We start from the raw sequence: 27,852 nt of genomic DNA, 5'->3' as shown, positions 1-27,852 counted from the left end.
GACCCAGGTTCTTCCAATGGGAAAGAAAAGATTTAAGGGCAACAGCAGTCTTAAGATTTCAAATGAAGCAAGAAGCACAAAACCTGCTTCACAGAACCTTCCAACAGCAGGTTCCCCTGAAGATTATGCACAAGGAGAAAGTGAAGCATACCCCCATGATAACCCTAATTTCGTCTTAATCCTCCCTCCAGGAACTTGAGGTAAAGGCACAATGAAAAATGAATGGATTCAGAGAGCCCAGAGGGACGTTACATGGCAATCGTCTGTCTTCTTCATCCTCTCCAAACATCCTGTAACTCTTTGGATAATAACCAATGATTGCTTCAAATTACCTGAGGAAGATGATCTGCACAAATTAGCCCACATGCCTCCCGATTCATTAAGGTCAAGGTCAAGGACGCATGCAGAATCTGCCTCTCCTTTTTGATGACTAGCTTTAATGGACGCTGGGCCACAATGCCCTAAGTACTGGGGAGAGGAAGAGGGACTCAGAAGTCTAAAACTGCAAAGCGCAGTCTAGCGGTTCTAATGACCCACACATGAGCAGGACTTTGGAATATATAAGGTCCCATCATGTGCAGGCCATTATAACGAGAAGGCAGAGAGGCAGAAGCATTTACAGGCCTCAGTTGCAGCAGCCGAAGTGGAAAACAGAAGATGCCGGAGCCAATTCTGTATCTGAAGTGGATGTCGGCTCTGAGAGGGTCTTCGTGTTATCAGATCGAAATTGCACAGATGACGCAGCAGGACGCACTTTTCTGGAAGGCTTTCCCTGTAGAGGGAGAGACTCTCCTGAATGCGTGTCTTGTTTTGGTGGCCGGCGAGCACTAGAGCACTTTTGGAGCAAGGAGAGCTCTGTTCCTGCTAGACACAAGCAGTGGGCAAATGACCAAAGCCGCCGGTCAGGCAGAAAGAAGCAGAAGAAGCAGAGTTGGATGCAATAAGGATCGAGCAGACATGTATGAGGAATCCAGTGAGTTCACTGTTGCGAGGCTATCCCAGAACGCTCTTTATCGACCGCTTGCCGTTTTCTCCAATGTTGAATACTGAACTAATGCAAAAGAAGCATATTTGAATTGTAACAATATTGACAAAGAACAAGAAAAGAAAGGTTGAAATTACTATCATCCAAACCAAGAATATTGTCAAACCAGAGGAAGGGAAATATGAAATCAAAACAGAAACACATATTGGCAAACCGAAGAAAGTCAAAATAGAAAAACATATTGCCAAAGCCAAGAGAGGGCAATATTGAAGTCAGCTAAGTATGACCATTATCACAAGAATAAAGAAGAGACAATCGCCTATGCCTACATGTTGTTGCAATACTAGAACTGCCTTTTGCACCATAGTAGTAACTATTTCGCCTATGCCTACATGTTGTTGCAATACTAGAACTGCCCTTCTTCCACCATAGTAACTATTCCGAATTTAGCCTATGCCTACTGGTAGCTGCACTACAAGAATTGCCCTTTTGATCCTACGCCCACATGTTGTTGCATTACTAGAACCGCCCGTTCTGTGACCATAGGAGCAATTTCGATTTTAGCCTATGCCCGCCTGTCGTTGCAATTACTGTAACTACCTCCTATGCATTCTGCTCTGCTAACAACCAAACTGCCCACTCACTGCATAACCCCAACTATGCTCCCTTGGTTCGTGCTCACTATGCTCCCGTTTTGCATCATAAACAATAGCATTCCATGAAGTAGCAACAGTTATATACCATATAACAATGGTCTAGCTAAACTAGGCTGCCCTAGACACCACCCCATCCCCTGTCCCACACCCTTCCTCCCTTCCCTCCAACCTTTCCCACACTCCTCTGTCCAATACCCTACTGCTATAATTAATGCCACACCAGCTACTACCCTACCCAACACCTCTAATATAATTAAAGCTGACCAAATTGCCCTCAACCCTCAACATCCCAACCCATTGGCTCACCGCCCCACAAGCAAGCCTACCCTCCAGGACCGCAATAACAGACTCGGCGCCAAACTCCTTACCACATTCGCCAAGCCGGCTACCTTACCTGCGACCAAGACCTCAACTAAGGACAGCATTAAGGCCACTAACTCGACCCCACTAAAAGGGGCACTACTCAACGTTAGATCCCTAGTAGCCCACCCCACCGAAATTGCCGACATCATCCTTTCAGGAGACCTTGACTTCCTTGCTACCACTGAAACATGGCTACATGAAGCAGCAGGACCCTGCCTCACTCTTGCTATTCCCGATAACTACTCCATCCTCAGAGAGGACAGACCTAATGCTCGCGGAGGAGGCGTAGCAATAATATTCAAGTCCTCTCTTGACTTCAGACTTATCACCGCCCTACCGCTAAAGTCCAATGAGCACCTCACTATCAAAGTACAAACTACCCCTAAGAGTACCATTTCCCTGCAACTTATATACAGGCCCCCAGGCCCCTTAAGCTCCTTCAAGGAAGACATTACCTCTCTCATAGCAGATAATTCCAAGCCCCACTCCCAAAATATCATTCTAGGAGACTTTAACCTAGGGCTTAATGACCCTAACGACTCTCCTGCTGCCTCCCTGGCTAACGCCTTATCCGAGCATGACTTCACCCAAGTCGTTACACTACCTACCCACCAGAAGGGCAGAACTATTGACTGGGTCGCAGCCCACAACTGCAATATCACTTGCAAAGCCCCGCAACCTCTTGTATGGACGGACCATTTCCTCATATTATTCGACATCTACCATAACAACCCTAACCTAAAACAGCCCCCTTATGCACCAGCGTGCCTGACCAGAAACAAGCGCAACATCACCGTAGAGACCCTCACACCACTAATCCTCCCCCTTTTAAACACTATCCCAGCTACTGCCGACCTTAACCTTCTAGTCGACACCTACAATGATGCCCTAACTAGCACCATTGATGCCGTTGCCCCACTAAAGCAACGCAAATGCAAGCCCATAACTCACTTGAACCCTTGGTACACACCGGAACTCAAAATTATTAGAAAAAAGAAAGCCAAGATGGAAACCCTATGGAAAACCAACCTCTCTGCAGAAAACAAAACTAATCTCACGACCATTTCCTCCCACTACAAGAAAGAGATAATCCAGACTAAAAAAGAAGCCTATAATGTCAGAATAAATAATGCCCAATCTTCTACTAAAGAACTCTTCACCATTCTGAAGGAATTAGAAAATCTGAATCCTCCAACAGATACCTGCGTGAAGGACAAGGCATGGTGTACCAGCATCCAAAATGCCCTAGCTAACAAAATCACTGGTCTTCAAAACAAAATCGAATCCAAAAGATTACAACTCTCAAACAGTAACGCCTTCACACCCAGCACACCTACCCCTACTAGCAATACTTCCGGCTTTACATTCAAACCCGTTACTATACCCGAAATTCAAAAAATCATAGCATCCCTTAAACCTTCTAATTGTAAAGGGGACAGCTGCCCCACTCAGATCATCAAAGACGCGGCGCGAGACCTTGCCCCCTTCATCTCCAATCTAGTAAACTTATCCTTCTCTACCAATTCTGTACCTAACAACCTAAAACAGTCTTGGGTTCTCCCTCTTCTAAAAAAACAATCTCTCGACCCGGCCATTCCCACCAATTACAGGCCCATCACCACGGTCCCCTTCCTGCTAAAAATCCTCGACAGAGTTGCCTATCTGCAAATCCAGGATTACTTGGTGTCCAATCAACTGCTAGGCCTGCGTCAATCTGGCTTCCGCCCTCAACATGGAACGGAAACTGCCCTTGTTGACCTTAAAAGCCAGATTGATGACATCAAGGACAAAAACAAAGCAGCCATCCTACTCCTCCTAGACCTCTAAGCAGCCTTCGACCTGGGTGACCACAAAATACTCTGCAACCACCTCTCTTCTGCAGCCACTTCTCCCCCTCGGCTGTCATATGGATACAATCCTTCCTAACCAACAGAACCATGAGGGTCTTTTCATCGGTGGCTGCAGCAGACCCCATCCCCATTACCTGTGTTGTCCCACAAGGTTCCTGCGTCTCCCCTACCCTCTACAACATCTTCACAAAGCCCCTTTTTGATAAACTGGACCATCTGGGTGTCACCTACACCAATTACGCAGATGACACCCAGATACTCCCAACCATCTCTGGCAACTACAACACTGACACCACCAGGATTAACGAAATCTTCTCCATCATTCAGGCATGGATGGCCTCACACGGCCTCTGCCTGAATGATGAGAAGACCGAACTCCTCCTGTTCGGGTCCCCTAATAATCTACAGAAACTCAGCCCTGAATATTCGAATTTCACCATAGATGGCAACATCATCCCAGTTGTGAAAAGTGTGAAAACGTTAGGCTTCTACCTCGATGCCAATACCAACCTTGCCAAACAAGTCAATATGACTGCCTCAGCCACCGCATACACGGGAAAACTAATCAGGGCCTGTAGACCCTTTCTATCTACAAACAGCTGCCTCATTCTGGCGAGGGCCCTCATACAATCAAAGCTTGACTACTGTAATAGCCTTTATCTTGGTGCCAACCTAGCTATAATCAAGAAACTTCAGATCCTCCAAAATAACGCGTTGAGAGCAGCACTAAATATTCCCAAGAGAGAGCATATCTCCCACACAAGAATATCTTGTAAATGGTTGTCCATTCAGCAAAAAATTGACCTAAAAACCCTCTGCCTCACCTACAAAGCCTTAAACCACCTAGCCCCACAGTACCTGACCAACAAACTTACTCTCAAACCTAACATAAGAGTCACTAGATCATCCAATACTCTCTGCCTCATCGTGCCCAGATTCACAGCCAAAAGAGCGGGAGGCTCGAGCTTCACGGTTCTCGCCCCTCAACTCTGGAACACCCTACCACTGAATATTAAACTGGCAAAATCCTTCCAATTGTTCAGAAAACTAGTCATTAGTTGGCTCCTGGAGAGTGTAAACCTCAGATAGACTAAGCTCAGTACTTTTTTGTATATATTGTACATACTTTGATATGTTTCCTATTTCCTGCCTGTACACACCATATATGGCATTTCTCTGCCATAATTGTATAACTGTTTTTTCTACTGTATTCCTTGTAACTTGTCCTTAAGCGCCCATTTACCCCTGGGTCTGGAGCGCTATACTAAATAAAATAAACAACAACAATAGTCGAGGAAGAGATCAACACGCATTGTCTAAGCCAAGGAGAAGCCACAGTAATACAGAAACATTGTCAGCAGTTGTTTAATATTAAAGTGGGGAAACAAGAGTGGCAGGAGAGAAGCCCTCCTGATAGAAGCTATAAGGGAGGGGAGGGGGTAACCTGAATGGCCTCGGGCCAATACAACAGTGGAACAAACAGCCCCAATGTGTCTCATGCTTTCTCAGACAAAGTTGTGAATTATGAAGTTGTTGAAAGTGGGACTTTATACAAGGTTTGAAGTAAACCTGACCACAGATTACTTATGGTAGTGTTAGGAGCTTTGGTCCTGGCAGGCGAGTATTCCAAGATAGGGACCTTCTAGTAAAAGTACTGGCATGTTAGTGGCCCAGGAAGAAACCATTGAAGTACTGCATTGTGTGTGAAAGTTGTGAGAAAAAAAGTTGCAAGACCACTAAAGTGTTTAATGAACTTTAAATTGTGGTTGAATCAACCTGACCAAACCTTCTTGTTAATACAGAAAAATGATGGAAGTGTTTTGTTTCTTGAGAAAAACAAGCTATGTTGAACATTTGTTTTTGTTTTTTTTTGTATTTGGAGAGATAAAGACTTGTCGTCTATTTGAACTGCTGGTTAAAGACTTTTGGAGCAAGACGAACTTTATGAACAAAAAAAGGTTACAAAAAGGATCTTTCTTATTTCAACAGTTGTCTAAGATTCCTGCTTTGAATCTGAGGAAGGGGATCCAACCCAGGTTACAAGGATATACAGTTATTAGCTTTAAGTTGACTATATGTATATGTCAGATTCCTGTTGTTAGAGTGTTTTCCCTTAGTTATTTTGATAGGCAGGAAAATCTTCTTTAGGTTAGCGATAGTGAGGCATTTGTTACACCCTTTTAAGATAATAAAATGGCTACTTGTTAAAAACCTTTACCAAGTTGTCCTCCTCACATTTCTGACCCCTCACAATAGGCAGCCTGCACAGCCAAGCACAGCTCTGTGCACCTGGAAGACTTGCTATCCTCAATGTTGACATTTACAACATTTGGAAAGTTCATTTTAATTGTAGGTAGTAATCGTAACTGTATTTAGAAACTTTTTGGACTGATTTCCTCATTTTATCCAATTGGTGTTTCCCTGTATAGTCCACAAAATTGCCTACTCCCAATGCTGTGCCACTGTGAAGTATTCAGAACAAGAAACAATCACTTGATGACCGACAGTAACACAGGACTTTCAACCCACAGCATTGAGGAGCAGGATGTACATGTGTTCTTCCAATCAATATATAGGTAATATAAACACGGACACACGCACAGACACATGTAACACCCAAAAACTGCCTTCTCTGTTTATTTCACAGCATATGTATCACTTGTCGACTGCTTAAATTTTCAGACAGTGGATCCCTTGTTTAATTTCTAAAACATGGGATTTCACCCTAATTGCCAAGGGTAATCCAGCCGTGGACCCCTTGCTCACTGTGCCTTAGAGAGGCTCAGCTTCACCTCACAGAGGAAGCCCAACAAGGCCGAAACACGTGTCTGGGGTTGCTGATGGTACTCTTGTTCAGAGAAGAATTGCCTAGCATTTTGGTGCTGGACTGCCCTTCTTGGTGGAACCTGACAGATATGCACATGGATATTTCTGTTCTGTGAAGGGTGCAGTGAGCTAACACATGGTTGCAGATCCTCCTAAGTGGGAGAAATTCCAAATAACAGGGTATTTGACCCATGGTTGTTCTCAATAGAGGGGCTCCCACTCCCATGTTTAGTTTCTAAAACTTGGAGTTTCACCCTAAGTAACCCAGGATAATGCAGACATTGACCCCCTGCTCACTGTGCCCCTCTGGGGTTGCTGTTGTTACTCTTGTTCAGAGGAGAATTGCCTAGCATTTTGGTGCTGGACTGCTCTTGTCGGTGGAATCTGACAGATATGCACATGGATATTTCTGTTCTGTGAAGGGTACAGTGAGCTAACACATGGTTGTAGACCCTCATAAGTGGGAGAAATTCCAAATAACAGGGTATTTGACCCATGGTTGTTCTCAATAGAGGGGCTCCCACTCCCATGTTTTGTTTCTAAAACTTGGAGTTTCTGCCTAAGTAACCCAGGGTAATGCAGACATTGACCCCTTGCCTTAGGGAGGCTCAGCTTCACCTCACTGAGGAAGCCCAACAAGGCCGAAATACGTGTCTGGGGTTGCTGTTGGTACTCTTGTTCAGAGGAGAATTGTCTAGCATTTTGGTGCTTGACTGCCACTGTTGGTGAGACCAAACTGATATGTACATATTTCTCTTCTGTAAAGGGTGCAGTGAGCTAAAACGTGGCTATAACCTCCCGAGTGAGAGAAATTCCAAAGAACAGGGTATTTGACTCTTGTTCATTCTGAGTAGAGGGACTCCAACACCATTGTTTACCTCAAATGTGCACACTGCATTAAAAATACATTCCACACATTTGATCTAATTTCCTAGTCAACAACATATAGTTCACATTTGCATTTTATAAAAACAAATGCTATATTAACTCACCACTTCACCCAAATATTAATATTTTATATATAAAAATACTTGTCACAGTTGAATAGCGAACACAACATACACCAAAACATCCGACACATTAACCAAATGTTATTAAGAAACGTGGCATTTTTAAAGACATTGGTCAAATTTCTACATTGCATGACAAAACATACCACATGTGTCCAGAGTAGTCAAAAATACAATAAACATCTCACACCCCTTACAGCACAGGGAATCCTCCAGTAACCCCCAACTCTCATACATATGACACATTTCAAATATGACAAAGACATAATATCACACGTGTAGCCCCAGTTCAAGGCATACATAATATAAATAATCTCTTAACATAGAAAAGCTCTAAACAAGGTGGTTGCAACACCCTATATGTTCCTTACTCATTTTAAGCATAACCACCTGCAGACTGTGTCCCATCTTGATGCAAAAACATTCATTAAAGCGCATAATTACAAATTCAAGCCAAAGCAATTAGCAATAAGTACAAATGTAAAAATATACATTTTCAATTATATTGCAGATAAACCACAGTAGAAAAGGGAGCAGGACACCTGCCCAAAAAGGTAAAGATGATACGCACAAGGCATCACCATCATTAATGTAAGTTGAAAAATAATTTATAAGTGAAAAACAAAATCTCTGCAAGAGTTTGAAGAAAATCATTCTTACGAAGTTACTTAATGGTTAATTGATTTATTTACTCAATAAAAGCTCCATAAAACACAACATCAAAGATATTTTACAATTGACATAAACGTTGACTAGATCATTTTCATGAAGACATGGTTATCAAAGTTAATCAAGTATACATACAATAAACGTTAACTGAATATCTACCTTAATACAATATTATTTTATAATAAAAATTATTGAAGTCACTGATAAATATAGTCAAGTCAAAACAATTGAAAATCATGCCTAGCGTAATCATCACAGTGAAATTGAATTGCGATAGCCTAACTCTAGTTTTCAACACTCATCGGTATAGATTGCTATATATGGTGCGCCACTTACCCTGTCATGGAAAGTAGGACCATACCAGCAACAGTGACACACGTTTCAGCAGGAAGATCATTTACATAAATACATAGGGCTTCATTACAAGTTTTGTAATAAACGGTGTATAAGAAGATTAAATCCATTTTTTTTAGCGAACACACTACTACTGAGTTTTTCACATAGGCGAATTTTTTGCATAAACCTTCTGCCGCAAGTAAATTCCTACCTCAAAATGCATATGAGGCTCCAACTCCTGCCTCACTCCTGCCTTGTTACGCAGCGCTTCCTGAACGGGCTGACACCTCTGTTTCTAGAACGGGCAGACCAAATGAATCCTTGTATGTGTGAGACAAGATGGCCCAACAAAAAAACACAGGGCTCCACACAATTGAAATGAGTTTTCAAGAGCATGTATATTAATGTTTTTTTAACATTTAATAAACAATTACTTTAACTTTGTTAGTCATTTTGAAACGTACTCCGAACTATTAAAAGTAGTAATGATAGCAGGATAGAGGAGGAATTAGGCAAAGGGGACTGAAGGTTGCATGGGTGTCCCCCGCTCTAATAAATAGAAAACAAGTAATCTTGTAAGATTTTGTATGCACCTCACCAACACCGAAAACACATCTTTCTTCCCAGATATAATTTCCAATGCTGCACAAAACAGGAAAGCTCTGAATCAAATACTTTTTTTGGGCGTGTATACATCTTGCGTCGCATTTGTACCTTCATATTTAATACAAACATAATTCTTTCACGCTAATTGTTCTTCGAGAGGTTATTTTTCGATTGATTAACATTCAATGAAATTGTACCCGACAAAATCATGTAGATCGATAAATCGGTAGTAAATCTACTGATTTATGGACATAATTGATTACTATTACTGCCACTCACTCCCGTGGACCTATCATTGGAATACAAGAGGTGGCATGGTGGTGTAATTCCCCATTTGTGGAATCTGTGGGACTGTATAATTTTTTTTGTGGATTTACAAGTGGTAGTTACACAGAGTACATCTGGTGATTTTTGGTGGTGAGGTGGATGATTTATCACCAGATTTTTGCTGGAGGTACATCCTCCTCCTTACCACACAAAACCCATAGTACAGCAGTGCGGCAATGTGCTGATAATGTGATGGTGGCCGAATGACTGCCACTTTGCTGCCACTTTTTTTGCACTGTGGTACTCATAATGAGGGCCATCATAATTAGAGTTTATCAAGTGCATGTACAACTGCAGTTACCTGATTATCAACCAGAATTCAATACAGATATCATAAAAATTATTGATGCTATAAATAGATAAATATCAGATTAAAAACAATTACTAAACCAGTGGTCATCAAACTGTGGGCCTGTACCCTTTGTGGAGCCCAGATATTGCCATTGTGGGGTAGAAAGCTCTTTCATAGGGGTGATCATATAAGCAGTTCTAGCATTTGTTTGGGCCCTGCCAAGATTTATTTCCTCAAGGGGGTCTCAGCTGAGCTGTGAGAAACCTGGGGGCATCCTCACTTCTACTCCCCTTGGGTCCTCTTCTCAGGTGGCCGTGGAAAGGCCATTGCTTTTGGATCCCGACCCTGGGGGTGGAGAAGAGAGGGAAGATCACCTGGGTGGAGGGTCCTTGGGGATTGGGAATGGGGTACCCACAGGTGAGAAATTATATCACCCTTTCCCTATTGAAGACCAACCTAACCCTCCTTCGGCCTTCATGGGCTATTGTTAAAGATCTCCCCCCATTTTCCCATATATTTCCTATGACAGTACTGGGACAAGGAAGAGGTGACTAGGAGTAGTGAAAGCAAGTAACTCCTTTCAGTTCTCTAGTACTGGAACGAAGAAGATGTCTGCAGAGTACTGTGAAGGTTATGCATGTCCCTCCAACTATAGTCAAACAAGTACAATTAGAAGCTCAAACCTGCAACCTGTCAAGTGGTTGCGGGTGTATAATAGGAGACTAAGAGAGCAGCAAGGAGACCAATAGGGAAGGCCTGTGTGGGATGTAACAACAGGGAGGCCAGCAGGGGACCCTGCTTGTGATGAGGCAGCCATGGTGGATCCTGGAAGCAATGCCAGGATGCTGGCAGACGACCCAGAGACCCATGGAGCCCAGGAGAAGTTGGGCCATTGTAATTACTCGGGTGGGGAGCCTCCTTAGTCCGGGAAACAAGCTGCAAGCAAGGAAAAAGAAAACGTACCACCAATAGTGTCTGCGGAAGCAGAGCGGAACTGTCAGCATTCCCAGAGAGGCATCAAAAATATGAGCGGGGCTCGCAATCTAAGGCAATCCAGCAAGAGGAGCAGAAGAGTCCAGCGACAGGACCGGCAGAGACCGGTGAGTGAAGGGGAGCCTCACTGGAGACCGGGGAGCTCCGAGGGGATCGATGTAAGCAGAGTGAATGCTGAGTGAGCCGAAAACCATGCACAGAGTGGGAACGAACCCAAAGTTGTGGGTGGCATGGAAGTTAAGCATCGAAGTAAGTCATGATGGAAAAAGCATAAATATTGAAAACCGAACTGAATGAAAACATGGAGAGCAAAGCTACGAGTTAATGAAAGTTAAATGGGAAAGCGCCCATTTTCAAAGCAACAGATGAAATATGAATGCAAGGGTGAAAGAGCATGACATAAATGTGGGGAATAGAATAAAACCACTGCAAAGTGAACTTTGTGAATAATTACATTGCAACAAGGCCCAAGACTGGCATAGGATGTTTGACATACTGTGGCAAAGTCAAGAGGCTATTCAGGAGAAGCCAGGAGAGTGTGAAACGGCACATAAAGTCAATACACTGATAAGAAAAACCTAAATGAATGTGAATCTATGTACATGGGAGATACAGAAGAACCTTTGTGAGCGGAAGAGCCTAAGGTTCTTGGCTGTGCCACCTGTGATGGGTGGACCATGTGGTCTGACAACTGCGCCTAGACCAGGGAACCCTACATTGTGAAAACCAAAGACATGGTGAAACACAGCAAGAAGAAGCACAGTGAATGAACCGTTAATGCAATCTGGAAGGAGTGTCAAGTTGACCTGGAGTTGTGTTAAACATTGAAAGACTGAGACCAGCATAAGTTGCTATGTTGAAGTCTTGGGGAAGGTAACTCTGATACATGATGAACTGCAATGCTGTCTTGAGGACAAACTCTAAGACCCTTTTCTTGTGAACTGTACTAAACAGTGTTAATACAAGAGACAGAACATGAAGGTCCTCAGGAAATGTTAATAACCAAACCATGTAACCTTATTAGTAGAATAACCAAGTAGTGTAATTAGTACAAGTAACAATATATACAATATGCCCAACTACAACATCAGTGTACAAACGCTTGAAGCCATTGAAGTAGTGTAGTGTGGGGCCTGCATTGCCATATGCATTGCAAGCCATGGAATGTTGGCTAGTGGTGGAACCCTGGGTTCCCTCAAGATTCGTTGAATGACAGTGATTTAGGATGGGAGACACAACTGAGGGGAGGATGTTCCCTATGTTCTCCCTCTTCTTATACCCTATACCCTGTACCCTATAGCTGAAACAGATAAAATGCTTCTACATTTGTACTTGTTGGTGTCTGTCGCATACCTGCATCCTGTGTCTTCCTCCTGGAGGTGCACACTACAAGTAGCCAGGCGGAGTGATACCGTTCCACAGGAAAGAGAAGCCGCTAACATATGGCCAACAGCACATGAGACCCACAAACCTGAGTTAAATAAATGAGACACCAAGAACATTGAAAGACAAACCAACTAAAATCACTGGAAAAAAATCTAACAGACACCAAATGACAATTTGTGGTAAATTAGACTATTGACAATGAGCCAAACAATTGATATTGTGAAACACAACTGGAACAATGAAAATGTAAGATAAACATTAAGCACAATTACAGCATTGTGACCAAACAAGTGACTATTCTTTATAGAACCAGGGCCAATAGACAGCCATACTAAAGGCAAAAGACAGTGCCACCTTTCTTCAGGACAAGAGAAGCCAACAGCAACTCCAAATATGTGATTTACAACCCTCTGAGGCAAAATAAAAAGCCAAGAACACCAAAAATAAAGAATCAATGGAAAAGAACACCTCCACCTGAAACACTCAAATAGACATGCAAGTTGCAAGTTGTGGTAAGTGACCACATTGACAATGTGCCAACAATTGACAATGTGCCACAGAAATTACACAATAAAAATGTAAGAAAATCATTTTAGCTATCAAATAGTTAAGTTAAACCATGAGAGTGTGACAACATCAGTATACACCACTTCAATATGGTTAGCGAAGAGTACATTGTCCCATTCATTACAAAACCACCACCAAACCACAACCTTTCCACAGGGCAAGGGAGGACACCAAGAACTGGCGAGCAGCACCCAAGATCCACAAACCTGCAAGACAGAAATAAGAAGCCAGTAATATACAAAGAATCCCACCACAGAACCAGGAAGTGTCACAAATTGTAACGCTCACCTGATTCTCGCAGAGGCGCCGGTCTTGACTGGGCGACTACCGTATCTTCAAAGGTGATGTGTAGCACCCGGTTGGCTCTTTGGGCTGGACCACTGTGCACTGTATGCCTGACGTGTAGAGTAAGATGTCTGCAGATAGAAAATATGGGGTTAATGAACTGGGGTTATTGGGGTGTCCCTATCTCTTTCCTCTTCTCCTCTCCTGTAGACCCCCAAAGGTTAACGCTCTCACCTTAGGTAAGTGAATGCCGAGCTCTCCATCTGCCTCGGGGCAGGGTGCTGTAACCAGTTTCTTCACTGGATAGGTAGCGCAGGCCTCTTGACTTCAGAGGACTGCTGTCCGTCGTTTACTGCACGAACGGTAAGTTTCGAGTCATTCAAATGTCTTTAAAGTCTTTAGTAATGATGTCTCTTGTTTTGCAGGGTTCCGGCGATGGCGGATGACGGGCTGAAGTGAGTTGAAGATGGAGCCCGTGTGATGAATAGAAGCGCCTGGAAGCACGTAAGTAAGCGCTTGTTGCCTGCTTCACGATGCGCTCTAACTGTCTTTTTATTTTGCAGGTACGAGTTCGGAGCGGCTGCAGGGTGCCGGAATACCCACTGGATTAGATGTGGAAAGGAGTAATGGCACGTGAGTATTAAAGTTCCCCAATGTCTTTAAACGCACCTTGTTTTGTCTTTCAGATGCGGGATGCAGCGCCGAAGGCCTCCGGAGCGTGCGAAGAGTTGGTAAGATTTTGCCTTTCAGATGCCGGAATGCTAACCTGTTCTTTCTTATCTTTATAGGTGTTGCTGAAGACTGGATTCAGGATGGTAAGCCTTTGCCTTTCAGATGCCGGAATGCTAACCTGTTCTTTCTTGTCTTTATAGGTGTTGCTGAAGACTGGATTCAGGATGGTAAGCCTTTTTCCTTAGGCCCAGGACCGGATGCAGAAGACACGATGAGCGTTCTGCTGCAGAGGTTGCAGAATAACGCAAAGCAAGATTCATCCACCGGGTGTGGTTTAAATAGCCTCCTGTAGTGCTTAGGTGTCTCCTTCCACAGCCACGCCTAAGTAAGAAAAGAGTTCCTGGTAAGAAAAGAGTTCCTGCCTTCCAGAAGAGTTCCAGTGTTCTGAATCTAGGGAGTGGCTCCAGCCCCACCCAACAGGAAAAGTAGTTCCAAACAGAAGAGGATCAGAGGCTCAACTGGCAGGCAAGTAAGCAGCATGGTCTGCTGAAGGTAAGTCCACCCAAGCATTATGAGCCCGGCGCTTCCAGCGCTGGGACTGGGCATATTTATGAGCCTGGTGCCACTGGCGCCAGGACTGGGTCCAAAAGGTCCCAATTGGGACTGGTTGGCACTCGGAACCTGGGTTATGGATCTGCTTCCAAGGGAGTTGGGAAAACCCTGACCTTTTGGAAGCAGAGATCATGACACAAATATCATTCAAGTGGTAACCCATTTTTTCAAACCAACAAACTGCGCATGGCACATAAATGGGTATATGAGGCGTGCAAATTGGATGTGTTGGAAGAAAATGGTAACTGTGTTTGTAGAACATGTTCACTGTGTTACCAGGAAGCCTTAACTGTGTCAGTAAGAAACATTAACTTTATTAGCAGGAAACATTCACTGGATCACTGAAATCGTGTAACACCACCAACAGCTTATACATGCTAATCTATTTACAAAATCAGTTACAAATGTGCACCACAACCAATGCAATGCATAGCAACTAAACAAAACCGCCAGGCAAGAAGTGATGCGCAGCAATTTGCAATGGAGTTCTTCTCCTCAGAAAATGTGGAATCCGGTATGTCCATTCATTTATTTAAATGCAAACACAGAACTAGCAATAAGAAGCACAATTATCTATTAAACACATTTTTCCTAGTTATGTCTTTCTGGTATCCCTGAACTCACAGGTTTCCTTGGTCAATGGGAACCTTACCAACACACCCTAACCCACAATGCCTTTAACGAACACAGATGTCATGCCACACAAAACAAAGAAACATACTATTGTTTGAATAATAACTACTGATACCACGCCCATTCCAATTACCAAAATTATGACTATCTATGATACAATCAGAACAAATATGAAAACTACACCCAATACAACAAAGCAATCAGACTTAAACAAGCCGCAGGCTCACTGTCCCTCCTATATCACAAGAATATTTGCAACCTTATCGAATACTCAAAAAACACACTAACTACTCATGCAACCACCATCATCACAACCAAAACACCACACATGCCTATGTGCATTCTTAAAAGTCACAACCAGGCTGTACATATGGGGAATTTGTACTCTTTGAGTTTGGGAATATTTGGTGGTATCATACCAGGAAGGTGTTGATGTAGCCAAACCAGTAATTTGCTCTATTCACCTGATCCATTAAAAATGGTAATTCCTGCACGTACAGCCATCTTGTATGATCATCTGCATGCACCAAAAACACTAGAAAATGTACGTAAACATACAATGGAGGAGTCCCTCACACACTCCATTAAGCACTAAATATTTCCCTACCATCACAACAGTAAGCCTAACAACTACAGAAACCAAAAGATGTCATCGAACACACTCCCACAAAATAACTGTGACAAACACACACAAACCTGACACATCCTGTTTTGGAGATACCCATCCTCTACCAAGGTCACAAGGCAACATTGAGAATGAGTCTTTAAATTATATTGCCTAAAGTGTGTAAGTACCATTGTTGTGGCAGAGGCAACTATGGAAACATGATTATAAATAAGGTGCAAAAACAAAATGCAGCAAAAAAAGAGATCAATAGTAGCAAATCTATGCACTTCTTAACATTAAAAAATGTCAACAAGGATATCCCAGTGAAAGCTCTCACAGAAGACCTCACCAACCTCTACCTCACATGGGCCGGTCTACTTCAGATAAACCAGGACAGTGACTCACTTCTCCAGGAACTCACCACCACCCTTGCAACCAACATTGACTGCCATTAAGCCTAAACCTCCCGCATCCCGGTGCACTCAGGAATCTCAGCAAAAAAGTATCCGAAAAAAGAAAAGACTTGGCAACAACCCTGCAGCGCCTCCAACCTCACCCTGATCAGTGAACTCTGCATGTAGATGACTGATCCCCATTGCCAAGGCCACCTATTGCCAGAACATCATAGCCAAAGCAAACAATGAAAGCAGAGCCCTTTTCAAAGTGATCAAGCATTGCCACAATCCTCTCCCCGACCCACTCCAACCGCACTCCATCAAAAAATCCACTGCCATCAAATCTTTCTTCATCAAAAAGATCATCATAATCCACTAGTACATAAACACCAATGCAACAATTAGCAGCACACAACACACCCTATCTTGCAAAACCACCACTACATAGACCACTTCCTACACCATGGAAGAACTGACTGCCACACTTGCATCCCTCAAGGCACATCATGCGCGGATGGCATACTCCATTCCACCAACTTCAAGACGCTTCCAACTAAAGCAACCCTCCCATACCTGGAAATCATAAACAGCTCCATCCCTCAATGCACCTTCCCCTCAACTCGCAAGACTGGACAAATCCTCCTTCTTCTTAAAATACCAATACTGGACCACGATGGCATAAACATCTACTGCCCCATCACCTTGGCTGCCCTTAATTAATCAATATCCATGCAACTCCTCTAACACATCAGTGCCAATAGCCTCCTTCAGTCTTGCCAATCTGGCTTCAGACCCAGATGCAGCAGAGCAAAAGCTACCATCCAGGTGATCGACAATGCCCTCAACATCCTCGATGATGGCCAAACTTGCCTCCTGGTTCTCCTTGAACACTGAGCTGCATTCGACACAGTAGACCAACAGAGACTCCGCGACATTGTACATTTCAGCACAGGGATCAGAGAGGCCATCCTCAGCTAGTGGAAATCCTACCTCGTTAACTACAATCAATTCATCCAAATTGATTCCACTGGATCCTCAACTTTACCCATTACCTTTGGAGTCCTGCAAGGATCCATTTGATCCTCCTTGATCTTCCACCTTTACATTGAACCATTTAGAACCTCCTGTCTCCACATCACATACACATCCAGCAATATGCAAATTACACACATCTCTACCTCAGGATGTCCATCGAAGAAATCCACAGCCTCAGGGTCTTCCACACATTGATCCAGTCGTAGATGTCAAATGGATACCTTGAGCTCAACCCTTCATGACCAAATTGCTACTGTTGCCCAACAACACTGAACACCCTGACATCCAGAGTCAGACACCTCTTCAAGTTGCACATAGAAAAGAAGACGCAAACATCTTGGTACTACCTTTCCCTTTTGTAGAAATTCAAGCCCTTCATCCCAGAAAATAAGTTCAGACCTGTGCTGTGCAGTCTCTCCCTCCTTTCTGCTCATGTCGGCTTCTGCTGGCGTTCTACCTTCGGCTTCTGCAGCAATATCAAGACTTCGGACTGCTTCTGCCTCTACTACTCCTGTCACTTATCCTCACCTGAATCCCATTCTTGGGTTTAAATGTCTTGCTCAGGTGCCTTGTTCTACAACAACTAGAGTGCACATTCTGTTCAATGGTACCTCTGATGTTCAGTAACTGAGTTCCTCTTCCTCGTCCCAGTACCACATGCATTATGGATATTGAAGTCCATAGTTGATTGCAAAGCAGTTACATTGGTTTGTTCTACTTCGCAATAAGCCATTAATACTTCCGGGAGAAGAGGAGAATCATGAGTTGAAGAAGTCATCACTTCCCCCTGATATGAATCTCCTCCCATGTGATACTCCCACATAATACTGCCCCCAGGGTCAGGGGCAGGTAGCGGCTGCCTTCCCCTGGCCACATGAGAGGAGGACCATACACAGATTTTAGTTAGGATCTCACTAGATTCATCAGAATGTGCAGACTTGAAATCTGACAGTGCAGGAAGTAAAGAACCAGACAACAGGCCTTCTCTGTCTATGGCCCCAGCTCCTCACCATCACCACCAGACTCACCTGCGCGCTTCTGCACTTCAGGAAGGAGCTCAAGAGCTTCCTCCACTGTAACACACTTTTATAATGCTGCAAACAGAATGTATGGCAACATTGCCACTGCAAAATACGTTCATGTTGTCACCCAAAATATAAGGATCCTTCAAAACAGCTAGGGGAACTCACCACCTAACCGCCTGTTTCCTTTCCTGGTTGCTTGTAGATCCGTTACAGCCAAATTGACTGGCCTCCCTCGCCAGCATTGTTAGATACCCGCTTATACATTTGGACATTTGCCGAGTCTTTTAAATATATGTGGTCGGATTCCATTTGGAATCTCATTACAAAAGGAAGACAACTGTTGTATTGTGCTTGGTGTGGATGCAGATGCTTGGTAATGTATGAGAGACTGTTGGTGTGTCAGAGAGAATGTTTAGGTGTGAGTGAAGGCATGCCTGAAGTGAAGGTTCCATGGAGAGTTAGTTGGAGAACCTCTCTCTAGGTGATGGAGCCAATGGTTCAGACTCTGTCATCATATAGCAGCTAAATGTAACAGGAGTAAAGTTAACTTTTGGAACCTACCCGATGCGTCCAAGTAACTTACCTTATTACACTGGCGACGAGCTGGTCTTATTCCTGGTACATTTAGCTGCTATAAAATGACAGAGTCTGAACCACTGGCTCCCATCACCCAGGCAGGAGTTCTCCAACTAACTCTCCATGGAACCTTCATTTCAAGCATGCCTTCACTCACACCTAAACATTCTCTCTGACACACCAACAGTCTCTCATACATTACCAAGCATCTGCATTCACACCAAGCACAATACAACACATCTCCCTTCTTCCAAATCACACAACATTACAACCGAGCACATCACACCATCACACAAGACACATATGACATGTTCACTCATCTCTTCTGCCCACAGAACAAAAACAACATTCACACACACATTCTTTCTGACTAATCGTCGGAGCGGAGCCCGGAAGTGTGCCAGTACACCAGCTCAGAACCCAAACTGCTGGTGGCAGTGGAGTTGGATGTTCGTGTAGAGCGACACAGATTTTTCCCATGAAGAATGGCTTGAACTTCAATTTCAACGCATCATGCTGTTTATCGTTATACAGCTGGATCTAAGGTACTGTGCAGAGGAGAACCAAATGTGCAGTCTAGGCAGAGCAGCTGTGGCTATTTAGAGGAAGAAGGACAAAAAGTGTGTGCAATGCACAACCTATATCCTTTGTGTAGCATTTATGCACTCCATACAGTGGTCTGTGGGGACGTTAAAGTGGAGTAGTTAAGTTGGAATGTTGAGAAAAGTATATGCATTCAGTGATAGTGTGATTATATATATACATTGCATAGAAAAGTGTTAGGTCTTGCCCAGCAAGTATTTTGTGGGGAAATGGTTAGGGAATTTTAGCTATATGGTGCTGGTTGAAACAAGGACTTTTAGGCTTTAAGTACTGTGCAGTACTGTGCAGTGTCAAAAGTAGTAATCCTAATGAAAGCAAGATGCATGAGCAAAATGCAAAGTGGTATGGGGAGCTAAATGTAACAGGATTAAAGGTAATTTAGGGAACTGTTACGAAGACGCTCTGGCACAGGTGAGTCTTCGTGGTAAGTATTTATTAAGATACAGGATATTAAGGCCCCCACAACACAGAGGACTCCTCTCCTCCCACAAGAGGCTTCAACTGACAAACCCAGAATCTTGAACAAAACATAAACACTCACATAGAGTCTGTGACATCATCAGAACCTGAACTAGTAAACATTCCACTACATAGCTTTCCATGCAGCAGTGATCAACATCATAACACATCTCCCTTTTTTCCAAAGTTTTATACATACGACCCTCGAACCTTACACTTGACCTCTCTTCACTGTAGCCACCCTACTCTTGTTCCAGACCTGACCTCCTTCCACACGTACCGCTCCCTTCATAACAGCAACCAGTCTAACTGGATCTGAGTATAATGCATCACCTTTTCTCTTCACCACACCCTTCTTTATTCTCACCCAATCTCCTCGCTCCACATGCAATTCCTTTCTTCCTCTTCTCTTATTTTCTCGCATAACCCACTCACTCTTCTTTCTCTTGAGCGCATTTCTGACCTCATCAATGACTACATCCGACTCCCTGCTCCTCCCTAACCATGGAGGACACGCCATCGAGGAAGCCTTTCGGTCCCTCATAAGTTCGAATGGACACAATCCAGTAGTTGCATGGGGTGCCATGCGCAATGCCCACATTCTGTTTTGAATCGTCACTAATTTATCGAAACCACACTGCTCTCCCATGCGCACACTTTCCATCACACATCTATTTAGTCTTTCCACCACTCCATTGGTCTCAGGATGATAAAGAGATGTCCTCCTATGACTTACCCCACATTTTTTTAAGTATGCAGGAAATATCCCTCCAGTAAATTGCGTTCCATTGTCAGTAAGGACACTCTCAGGTAATCCTTCACTCGCAACGATCTCCTGCAATACCTTCACCATATTCTCTCCCGATATTTCACGCACCACCTTGAAATCTACCCACCTGGAGAATAAATCAACCACCAGTACTACATACCTTCCTCTGCCATACCCTAGGTCAACGGGACCCAAAATATCCATTGCTATATCACACCAGATTTTTGATGGAACTCCTACATCAATAAGGGGCTGCTTCCTAGCCTCCTCTCCCTTCCCACTCCTGATGCAAAAATGGCATTGTGCAAGATGATTTTCAACCTCCTTGTCGAATCCCGGCCACCAATAATCTGATCTTAATACTCCCTTGGTCTTGGTAATACCAATGTGGCCACTATGAGCCAAGTCGATAATTCTTTTTCGAATACCTGGCGGAGCGACTGCTCTCTCCCACCTGAACAACACGCCATCAATGACAGATAGCTCATCCTTAACTTCCCAATAAGGCCTCTCACCCTCAACCAATTCAGATTTGTTGGGCCAAAAAGACGTCGATACATATGTGATCACCTTATTAATTATCGGATCTCTCGCAATCTCCACCAGCCACTCTTCTCTGGATACAATTCCCTCTGTGTTAACAAACACCATTTCCATTTCCATCTCCTCACCTAACCCTTCCTGGGTTGCAACCCTTACTCTTGAAAGATTGTCGGCTAGCTTGTTCTCCTTCCCAGGTATAACTTCCATGGAAAATTTGTGCGCCTGCATTCTGGTAACCCATCCGGCCACTCTGCGCGAAACCTTATCCAAACCCTTACTCTCAAAGATAACCTTTAATGGTTTGTGATCAGTATGCAAGACAAATTCCATACCCCACACAAAATTTCTAAACCGCTCAACAGCCCAATAACAAGCTAAGGCTTCCTTCTCAAGAACGGAATATCTCAACTCTGCACCCTTCAAAGCACGTGACGCATGTGCTATCACCTCCTCTGAACCATCGTCTTGCCTCTGCGAAAGTACTGCACCCAGCCCTCCTTCGCTGGCATCCACAATAATTATAGAACATTTCCTTGTGTCAAAACAACCCAATGGGCGGGCCATATCAATTTCTTCTTTGATCTTTGTAAATTCCATGTCACACTTTTTGTTCCATATGAACTCAACCCCCTTTTTTAGAATCTTCCTCATTTCCAAAACTTTGGATGCATAATTCATCACAAATTTTTGATAAAATTCTGTCATGCCTAAAAATGAACGTAGTTCACTTTTGTTAGTTGGCTTCTCAATTACCTTTATCGAATTTACAATGCCCTCTTTGGGTTTTACCCCTTCATGAGAAACCTCGTGGCCTAAGTAATCTACCTTTGAAAGGGCAAATTTACACTTTTCCTGCCTTAATGTGATTCCCCTTTCTTCAAAAATTCTCAAAACTTCGAATAATCTGTTGTCGTGTTCTTCAAGTGTTTCTCCACAGATCAACACATCATCCTGGAAACAAAACACCCCCTTCACACATCTGAGTAAACGGTCCATTACCTTTTGAAATACCGACGAGGCCGATGCCAAACCAAAAGGCATCCTTCTAAATTGAAAAACGCCCTTGTGAGTAATGAAAGCAGTAAGCTTCCTACACCCCTCCTCCAACTCAATCTGGTGATAGGCTGACGCCATATCCAATTTTGAAAAAAACTTCCCTCGCCCGACCCTGGTCAACATCTCACACATGTTGGGCAATGGGTGCCTATCAACCATGATACATTTATTGAGCTCACGCATGTCTATGCACAGCCTTAGATCTCCTGAACTCTTTTTAACAACCACTACCGGGGACACCCATTCAACTCCACCTGCCTTTTCAATCACACCCGACTGTAATAATTTCATCAACTCCTTCTTGACCCCTTCCCTCAAGGACAAAGGTACTGGCCTAAGCTTCGCAACTACAGGTGTGCTATTTCTTTTCAAAATGATTTGGTGAATAAAACCTTTCACTCTTCCCATGCCTCCATTAAACACTCCACTGTGCTCTACCACATACTTACACGACCCTACACCTGATCTTGATACCTGATAAACCTGCTCCTCTTTGTTTGGGTCCAGCTTGATAGCTAGATTTTTCTGCTCCCTCCATCCCAACAAGGATTGTCCCTTTTTTGTTATGTATACTTTGCCGTCGCATTTCCGGCCCTTGAACTCAAACTCACTCCACACATACCCCAACAGGTCAATTTTGTCCTGATTGTAACCACCTGGATTTATATCAGGTTTAGATAGGCCGGACACTTCCCCTTGCATCTCCTTCTCAAACACACTTCTTGACACTAAAGTGATCTTGGACCCAGAGTCTGCCATCATTGATACCTCATGGCCATTGACTTTCACCACAGCATACGGACGCTCACAATCATCCACATTTTCATCCTCCATGACAACATTAACGGTGTTAACAACAATATTCTGCATTTGAAGTGTCATCTCCTCCTCAGACGACCTTTCATCTTCTTCTTCGTTCACATATAGGACCTTCTTTTGAGCATTTTGTCCAAATTGAAAGTTTTTGCAACAATTCGCGTAATGCCCTTTTCTTCTACACTTAGCACATGTAGCCCTGCGTCCCGGGCACACAACCGAGGATGCAAAGTGTGTATTGCTCGCACATCGGAAACATAGCCTCTCATCCTTCTTCTCCCCCTTCTGCGGAGGTTCTTGGCTTCTTTTCTCTTCCACAGTTCCCCGACTTGCTTGCCGATTCCTGAATTTTCTCTTCCCCTTCCCGTCTGTTACACTTAAAACTTCAGTTCTGCTCTCCTTTGGCTCTGCTACTTCGTTTCTGGATAATTTGGCAACACACGCTAATGAATGTTCCACCCTCCTTGCAATGTCTAGCACGTCATCCAGATTTGGCTCATCTCTTAGCCATAGCTCCTCTCGGATTTTGTTGGCCCTGCAATGTGTCATAAATTGATCACGTATGTGTTCGTCAAAACCATCTTGGAATTTGCAGGACAAGGCAAGGTGTCTCAACGCCGTCACGTATTCCTCCACAGATTCTCCAGAAGCCTGCACACGCATGCGGAAATTGTACCGCTCCAATATCGTGCTGGTCTTGGGATTAAAGTGCTTATCCAACTTCAGCAGAGCCAAATCAAATTCGGTCATGTCATCACCACCACCATCCCCAAGCGGTTGTGGAAGCGTTTCGTATATTCTCTGGCCCTCATATCCCAAGAAATGCAGCAACAACGCCAGTTTCCTTTCGCTGGAGTAAGAAGTCCCACCAGCTGCCTTCATGTAGTGTAAGAAACCCTTGCGCCATTGAGCCCACAAGATTTTTGCCGGTCCCGGCACTGGCATAAAAGTTGGCAGTCCTGCGATACCTGGTAAACCTGCCATAATGTCAAGAGTGTGAGCTGCTGGTCTATAACCTCCTAAACAGTGATTGAATTTCACGTGCCTTCCGATGCTGTGCTAGCTGTCTTCAGATGGAGTCTTGCAAGGTTGAAATTTCTCTTCTGCTGCAGCTTATTTCATACAAAATGCAATGACAAGGTCCTCGCTTCCTCTAGTTGGCACACCTTCTACCACACTGCGGTGGTGCGGTCTATACTGCTCATCCACTCACGAATCCCTATCAGCACAGCACGCTAACTTCCACTCTTGCGCGCCTACTACTGTCTTCACGGTAACGTGTTCCGCCTGCGCGCCTACTACTGTCTTCACGGTAATGTGTTCCGCCTGCGCGCCTCCTACTGAACTTACGGTAGTACTCTGCGCCGCCGCCCCGGCCTCTCACTGGTTTTCCAAACTTCGTGCTTCCAGTGGACTGGAGAGGATGGTCTCCTCTGGGTGGAGGCAGGTCAAAGCTGCCCACCTTTTCTTCTTGATGTGCTCCGCTCTCCCCGATCCTCGGCGATATACCAAGTACCGTCTCTGAGCCACCAGCCCCTCCTTCCCCCCCCCTTTTTTTTTTTTTTCGGAGGCTTAGTCCGGTCGCGGCGATCCCGCCTGTGGAAGGATGGTTGCTTCGAGGGGCACAATCGCGCAACTACGGCGCCACTGAAGAGCACAGTGGGGCAACCAACTCGTCGCTCGTCAGTGCATACGGGCAGCGCAGCACTTACTTGGAAACATCACTCACTGGATACGAGGATATCCGCCTTGTTGATCCGAGGGCCGCTACAACGCTGGGGAAGGCGGAGCGGCCCCGAGTAGGGACAAAACAGCTTGCGGCGGGGTGGCCTAGCTTCGGTGGTCGCTTCTACGCTTTCGGGCAGCGGAGCAACGTGCAGGACGGCTTGTTGCTGGGGGCCTATTGACATCCCATCCTCGTCGCCATTGTTACGAAGACGCTCTGGCACAGGTGAGTCTTCGTGGTAAGTATTTATTAAGATACAGGATATTAAGGCCCCCACAACACAGAGGACTCCTCTCCTCCCACAAGAGGCTTCAACTGACAAACCCAGAATCTTGAACAAAACATAAACACTCACATAGAGTCTGTGACATCATCAGAACCTGAACTAGCAAACATTCCACTACATAGCTTTCCATGCAGCAGTGATCAACATCATAACAGGAACCTACCCGATGTGTCCAAGGTGCTTACTTTATTACAATAACCTTCACTGAGTCTTGCTAATTCTTTTGCTGACATACTGGAATTTCGGATATATACATAATAATTGTTCCTAATAATTTAACGCTAATGTACTTATTATATTTGTGCGTTAACAATTCATATTTTATTATGGTGTATTCTTCTTCTCTGTTTGTTTCCGGTTTTCATTTCCTTTTATATTTCTTATGTATTTATCTCATTATATGTTCATTTGAAATTGATGTGAATCTTGTTTTATTGCAAAAGATTTAACTTTAAACTGAAATGCAGCAATAATAATGCTAATACTGATAATGCTAATAATGCTAATAATAATAATAATAATAATAATAATAATAATAATAATAATAATAATAATAAATAATTAAAGTGTTTTAAATTGGGAAATCAGAATATATTTGTGGTTGACATTATGAAAATATTTGACAGTGCTAGTGCTAGCATGTATTGGGGGTGCAGCATTATGAGGGCATGTTACAGTAGCACTGCAGGCTAACGCATATTGTAGGCACAGGACCATGACAATATTTTACAATGGCAATCCTATTTTGTATTGTGTGTGCAGCATTTTAAAAGTGTGATATGCTGCTGGTGTATTTTGTGGGTGCAGCACCATGATCAGTGACGTCAATTCACCAATATGCCAGGAGTAGCGGAAGTGACATCACACATTTGAGGACAACACAGGAACTGATGTCATATGACCCTTTTACCCTGATGACATCACATGACATCACATGAAATAACATCACACGCCGATTACATCACCCAGAGTGACTGACAGGTGTACTAAAGACTTTACACTTATTTATATACCAACCACATTTTAACTAGGATTATGCCTTGATATGCCATAGAGGGGGTCATGGCATGACAGGGGTAAACCCAGCAGAACAAACATAGACCTGGGGCCCAGTCATGCATATACCACTATAGCCTCATATGGCCTTTTCTGCCATCTTATATCAATTATAGCTGCATAGGTCATGTCAAGTAATCATATACCATGTAAAGACCCATATTCTCAGGTTCTGTCATAATACAGTATGCCACGTGTAGCCTAAGGTGCAGAGTCTCTATGTTTCAAAGACCCCCCCAAACATGTGTTAATGCACCTGCGAAAGATACTTGTGTTTATTCTTCAGACCACAGGCCTCTCTGCCTGTAAAATAGCTCAGTGCTGCAAAGGAACTTTTGCAGAGATCTGTAAGTTATTTTCAGGTGACAAGTCTAAAATCTGCTAAGATATTATGGTAAGTTAGTTTGCCTGCAGCTGCTTCAGCAATCTGTGGACATCCTGCAGGTCTTGGGTTTAAATCCTTGTAAAGTGGCTCAGAGGAGTCTGTCTGCAATCAGTAGGAAACTAAATTGAATTGTGGTGGGTCCTGATAAGCCTATCCTCATTCTAAACTCAATTAAACAAGAATAATTGTGTGGTGCAGGAAAGTAAGTGTTTCCAAATACATTAGACCAACAACAAAAAAAAGAAGTCATGAAAACCAATATTTTTCTGTAGCACAGTCCCAGTAAAGAGGAATCGTATGCTGGGATCACATGGGGGCTCATTATAGACTTTCTCCAGAAAAGGGAAACAGAAAACAAAACAAAGGTTATGGGCTCTGGGCAGGGCACAGCATCAAAGAGGGCATATTATAGATGGCAACACACTCTGAACGAAAACTAAATGGTGCCAAAAAAAACCAACTCAAAAACAGCTGTTCGCAAAACCTAGGTAATGCCTGTGAATGAAAAGTGGGAAAGAGTTCATCAGAGGACGCTCATGTAAGTGATACAGTATGAGAAAAGACATAAGCCATTTCAATGTTCTAAGCTGGTGAAATGCCCCATGGAGTCAATGTACCTGCTGCAAAGATGTGTGTACATTGTGTAGCTCCTACATTGGTTTAAGGTGTTGCGGCATCTGCTGCAGAGATACTTGGGAAAACTGCAAGGTCACAGGTTCCAATTATAGGGTGAATGATTACGTCATTGTCTTCTCAAACCTGATAAAAAACATTGATTGTTAATTGTGATACCATGGGGCTGTAGGATTGTGTCAGCTAACACTGTGTAAAAACGATGTTGTTCCTAAGAAGGCATGAGCAGATCTGCATTCCCTGGCAAGTATGAAAACAGAAATCTACAAGTACAATATGAAACCATACAAAAATATGCTAGCCTTCAAAGTACATATTTATGTATTTAGCAACCCTAATCTCATTATTTCTAATCAGTATCATAATATTTGACCCTGAATGATAACTTGTCTACTGGATTATGTAACTGTGACCTGCACACTACACACAAACTCATTTACATCTCTGCAGCAGGCACATTAATCCTTTGAGCTAATTTACCATGGTTTGCGTTTTCAACATTCCGGTTACGCACAGCCATCTATACATATCTCTCTCTCTCTCACACACACACACACACACACACACACACACACACACACACACACACACACACACACACACACACACACACACACACACACACACACACACACACACACACACACACACACACACACACACACACACACACACACACACACACACACACACACACACACACACACACACACACACACACACACACACACACACACACACACACACACACACACACACTCTCTCTCTCTCTTTCTATGTCGTCTACAGCAGATGCATTACCCCACTGAGCTAA

The sequence above is a fragment of the Ambystoma mexicanum genome, chromosome 7q (assembly GCF_040938575.1).
Source record: "Ambystoma mexicanum isolate Mex_15411 chromosome 7q, UKY_AmexF1_1, whole genome shotgun sequence".
NCBI lineage: Eukaryota > Metazoa > Chordata > Amphibia > Caudata > Ambystomatidae > Ambystoma > Ambystoma mexicanum.
Note: the sequence above shows the minus strand (reverse complement) of the source record.